Source organism: Triplophysa rosa, linkage group LG11, assembly GCF_024868665.1.
Source record: "Triplophysa rosa linkage group LG11, Trosa_1v2, whole genome shotgun sequence".
NCBI classification, from domain to species: domain Eukaryota; kingdom Metazoa; phylum Chordata; class Actinopteri; order Cypriniformes; family Nemacheilidae; genus Triplophysa; species Triplophysa rosa.
This window is the reverse complement of record NC_079900.1, coordinates 21,316,487-21,322,486: the sequence shown is the minus strand read 5'-3', so window position 1 is coordinate 21,322,486 and position 6,000 is coordinate 21,316,487.

The following is a 6,000-nucleotide window of genomic DNA, read 5'->3' as shown; positions in this document are numbered from 1 at the left end:
TGTCATCTTGTCATGTCTTTCTTGATTTTGTGGCAGAATCACGACAGGATCCCTTGTTTTATGTGGAGAGAGAAGTTTCGGCCTTCCACATTCCCTCTCTCTCCGGTGTGGCGTCTCTGTTCCCGCCCTTTCGTCTCATTATTGCTTGTTAATTAGTCCCGCACCTGTTCCCTCTTGATTTTCTCCCCTTTATATAGTCCTCATGTTTCATTGTCCTGTGCTGGTTCATTGTGTACTGTGTCATGTTTCGTGTGGGTGAGTTCTTGTCCTGTTAGTGTAGTTAGTCTTTTGTAATATGTAGTAGATGTTATTTTTAGTCTTGTTTAGTGTAGTTAGTCTCTGTCCTTTTGATACCCATGTTTTGTTATGTTACCCCCACGTGGGTCTTTGTTTTGTATTTATATTTTATTAAATGTCTTGTTAACCCCTTACCCGCTGTTTGCGTCTGGGTGCTCTGTACCTTTGTCCTTGTGTCTCACCCGAGAATCATGACAGGTCGGGGCATGCCAGGCTGACTGGTTGTGATGTCATAACATGGCAAAGGGTTATATAGAGTTAATATCAGGTTGTGTTGAATGACAATATCAGACAGACCAGCGTGTTTTTAAGTTTCGCGCTTCGAGGAGTGAGTAATCCTGCTTCAGATGATTCAGATTGTTTTCCGAACTGAACAAATCATTTGAACTGATTCATTAGCCTATTCAAATGGTTTGCCATTGTTCAATTAATGCTTTCAAAAGAATCGACTCAAAAGAATCGATCACTCGGTAATACCCGTAAAAAGAGACGACAACCTTGAAATAAACAACGCGTTTTAAAAAGCTAAAATGAAGGAACGAAGGAACGTCACGCAATGTAAGTTATGTAACGAAGTAAAAGTACAGATTTTCTATTAGAAATTTACTCAAGTAAGAGTATAAGTACACACTTTTAATTTTACTTAAAAAGTACATATTTTCCAAAATGTTACTCAAGTAAATGTAACGAAGTAAATGTAGCGCGTTACTACCCACCTCTGCAGGCGTGGCAATTATAAATACCTCAGAGGTAGGAATAGGGTCCATGGGTCAGTAACCCATGACAGCGGTATTTATTAATGTTTGGCATTTGACTGGCACTCACGAGCAGTGCACCTCTGGGCTTGATGCCTCCCACGCCGTCATTTACAGCAGTGTCACAGTGAGCAGGAAATCCCGCTTGAACACATGAATTGCTTAAAGGCATTTGCTGAATACAGTGTTAGGGTTGCGTAATGGATCAAGAAAATGGGGTTAAAGGAGGCACTGCAGGACTAATCCAGTGTACCTTTGTCTGATGCACACAGATGATTATTCTTACCCTCTTTAAGTCATTTTGTCTTTTCACAGTAAGAAGCTATGAAAACTTTAGCAGTTTTTCACCATGCTTTGTAGACTCCTTCTTTTTGTTGGTAAGGTGTTCTGGGTGGTTGTCATAGAGCACTACTGGAGTGTACTAATGTGTTGCTAGGGTACGGCTATGTGGTTGGTCATTTCTAGGGTGCTTTATATGGTAGGGCAATGTTTGGCAGCTGGCAGGGTGTTCTGGTGATAGGGTAGTGTTATAGCATGTTGTTCACTGGATTAAGTCAATTTTTGTTACGAGTCATAATCATCCATTGTTAAGTCTGATTGGTTAACGTCTTTTAGTGCAAGATAAGTAATGTTTAAGGGCAGCTGTCTTTTTAGCGCTGTTAATACAAAGCGATGCTTTCTTAACAAACACCGGCTATAATTTTTTATGGTTTCATTGGGATTAAGTGAATGCTGCCATTGCATAGTGTGTGGCATTGCGAGTAATGGTGGACCTCCCAGTGACAGTTCACACACAAAATAAATCAGATTCCCACAGACCTAAGACTGTAATGGGACCCGTTCACAGTGTGTTTGTGGCATGATGACTATCTGATTGTGCATGTTGAAGAGAAAAGGTTATGGAATTACGCGTCAGTCATGACATTGTATGTTATGTTAAGTGACTCTTATGGTCCCTGTGGATAGTTTTCTTGGGCTGCCATAAACTTAAAAAAATCTGCATTTTAAATTTTGCATTGCATTACATTTTAGGGTAAAATGTCCTTATAATTAACTGATAATGTCCTGGCATCAGTTTTTTTAAACAGTGTACACTTTATCCTGGCTTTGAATAGAGACTTATCAGTTTTATTACAGTATTTGATGTTTAAGAAGTGTGCAGGTTGGCTGGGGAAGTTTACACTTTAAACAATCACACAAAGGTATGTTTCCTCTAGCAGTGGTTTTGCATGTCAAACATTCAGGTTTCAATTAATGTTGTAAACTCTATGTTCCAGACTGAAATTCCAGTTTTTTACTTTTACATTTTTGATATGACTAATTGTTCTGGATTTTAATTTTAATGCCTAAAATTAGCCGAAAAGCAAATTGCAGGTATACCCTATCTTTTGTGACAAATTACCCCATATATAGCCTACTGCATAGCAACATGCCCTGGTATTGGGGCAACTTGTCACGAAAGCTCAATGTTTGTTAAATTTACTTTCATTGCTAAATAACCCTGTGTAATAAATGAACTTTTATTGCTGGGAAAAATAATATGTAATAAATAACTATGTAAATAAATAAATAAGATACGTATAATAAGTAAAATAACTATATAGAGTTAACCTGAAAAATATTTTTTTAGTTTTTTTCATATGTAATATCATATTTGCAGAAGTTATGCTACTTTTAATTCTTACATTATACTGTTCTATTGTCTGAAATGTATAATTTAATTTGATTTTAAAATGTACAGCCTGTTAAGACTGCTAAGTGTTGACGTCAGGATGATGTAGATAGACTCTTCCCAGCTTCACATTTGAGTGGACTTCATTCACAGTACCTTCAGTGAAACTAACGTGTGTCATCATCAAAGACTGAAGCAAAATATAAAGCGTAGATTTATGAAGATCAGCTCGCGAGGCTCCATTCAGGAGTGGATTATGTGTTAAATCCTGCCCCGGTCTTCTGTGTAATTGAGTTCGTCTGAAGATGCACGACTGTGGATCTCATGGTCGGGACTTTCGCGGAAACAAACGAGCTTCGAGGTACTGTAGTATTTCACTTTTATTTCTCTCTGTGCGATCAGAGCAGAAGTTTTATTCTGGATAGTTGTCTTTTGTTTTGTGATTTTCATGGTCATTCACTAAAAGCGACGTTTGTTTTAAGAATCCGTTTGCAGATATATAAAGCCACGCGGATATAATGGGCATTATTTCTAAGACTGTTTACACTTGGTGGTGAAATATGAAAAAATAAGAGATGCATGAAGTAAAACCAGAAAATGAAGGTTGCTCTTGCGAAATGCAACTCTTAAAAACAAGCTGTTCTGATTGCCTCACCTCATTCTTATCAATAGTAGTTAGTGATAGCAAAATTATGCAAATAAACAACCGGAGAAATCTATAATATAACATTTTGTATATTTTTCCTGAATTATTAAGTCCAATTTGTGCCAGCTATCACTTTCACATGCGTCACATAGAGCTGCCCTATTTTACATTTGTTCAACATATCGCATTAAAGTTAAGACAGTTAGTTTCATTAGCTTATAGTATATCAACTAAAGCACATTTACTCACACAGCACTAAATCATTGAATAAATACAGATTTCCACAGTTTGTCTTAGAACCTTCGAGCTCCAGCGCGTCAGGAGAGAGAGAGCGCGCGCGCGCGCGCGCGCGGCACCTCTGACAGGACGTTTAATTTACCGGTGAATTACTAATTTACTTACACACCTGCCTGCTTATTATAAAGCATAGTCTTTACTATAATATCTAGTATTAATAACAGTTTCGCTGTTACACAGTCACGGCAAACTGACAGATGATTCACCTGAAATGTGTGAGTATTTTTTAACTTAGTTGAACATTTACAGAAACACACACTCGAGTTCTGTTCATGTTTTCTCCTGTCAATATATTGGTGAAGCTCATTATGTCTCTCTTCTCTCCATATGCATTTGCTCCCACTGTTTATCCTAATATATTCATTGCTGTGTTTCTTTGTTGTCTGAAGACTTTAAAAGAGTTAAACTACAGCCAAGCTAAAAAGAAGTTAAAATACACCGCCACAAACTACACAGGCCTATGAGATGATATATCATTTAATTAGGGGTGTCTTTTTCTGGCACATAACTAAAATGTTTTTGAATTAATGAAGGTAACATCATTAAACGTTAAAAACCGACAGAAACTACAAAGGGAAAAAATACAAACATTTTCAGTTTTTCTGAATTTACTAGGTCTGTATATGTGTTTAGGTGAAATGATCATTTGTGTTTAATTCTGTGAACTACTGACAACAGTTCTTCTAAATTGTCATTAAAAATAATGTTGAAAATGAAAACTGGAGAAACAGGACAAAATAAGATGCGCTGTATTTCTTCAGACCTCAAAATACTGAAAAGAAAAGTTAATATTCACTTTTAAGCAATACAACAGTAATATTTGTACATTCAGTATAGTAGCCTTGGTTGTGTAGTAAATACAACACAGTTATATAAACACTGCCCAATCTGGCAAAACTGTTTCTGTAGTACATCAGAGATTAAAAGTACAAAATCCTTTTTTAAAATGATGAGAAGTGTACACATGTTCACTTTGCAATGCAATGCCTATACAACTCTTGAATGCTTGAAGACCACCAAAGTTACCGTGAACCATCTGATGCAGATGCATTCAAACACTTACACATTTTTCTGAAGGACGCAGCATCACATGATGTCGTACCAAGACAAACCTGTTACAAACTCATAACAGGCAATTCAGTGTTTGAGGAAAGGTCTGTGTGCACATGGGGTATAGACCTCAGGTCCTGACCCACATAAATACGTTTTCATTAATTTAAATGTTATTTAAATCCATGTGCTGGGGTGGCCTGGCCACACTATGTGTCGCAAGTGACTATTTCAACACTTTTTCCTTTTGTTGTTTTTGTCAACTATTCAATTCAAACCTCATCACATCCCTTGGGTGGTACAAGGCTCCTCTGCTGTGGATTTGGCTTATAATAGACATTTAGGACAAGTTATATCTTGCATATGCATGATATTTTATGAAGTGTGTGTCTTCAACACAGAGTAATAATGAAGATGTAACTGGAGGCCTGTCAGTTGTTCTGTTTGAGGAGTCGAAACAGTCATGAACTTCGTCGCATGCCCTGCAGGCATAGGCGCAGGAGGCATTTTTTATTTCCTGGCTTCCTGCTTCCTAGGCATAATAAGAGAAATACAGCATATCTTATCACAGCAAAGCATTACATTTGAATTAGGGTGTAGATGTATATACTGTATTAAAAGATAATAACAATGATAACATCTGTTAATGATTACATTTATAATATGGAAAATATAGCCATACTGTATTCAGTGGCACGCTTAACAGCTATTGTTTACATTTCACCAGCAGTCTTAATAATTGAAGTACAGTCAACTCTTGGAATTTCTGCAGGTAAATAAAGCCATTGAAGTTTTCTACAATCACAGATCATTAAAACAGAATATATTTTGCACAGGAGTTATACAGTGTGGCATTGAACAAACAAGCTTTGTGCAGTGCAGATAAATTGTCTACACTTCAGCAAGGTTTCATTCCATTTTATGAGGTAATGTCACTGGTTTTGCATTTTATCGTGCGTCGTTGTACGAGTTACATCGTTCAAATTCATACGAATTAGCCACTTCGTAAAAAAAGTTACGTATTCCCATCACACTATTTTTCATGCTGAAGTACAGGATCTCCTGTTACCGAGTTTAAAGGGATAGTTCATCCAAAAATAAAAATTCTGTCATCATTTAGTCATTATCAGATTGTTCCAAACCTGTATACATTTCTTTGTTATGCTAAACACAAAGGAAGATATTTGGAAGAATGTCAGTAACCACCAAACAGATCTCATCCAGTGGCGGAGCCAGAGGGGGATCCAAGGTGGCACTGAACACCCCTGACATCCAACTGGCCA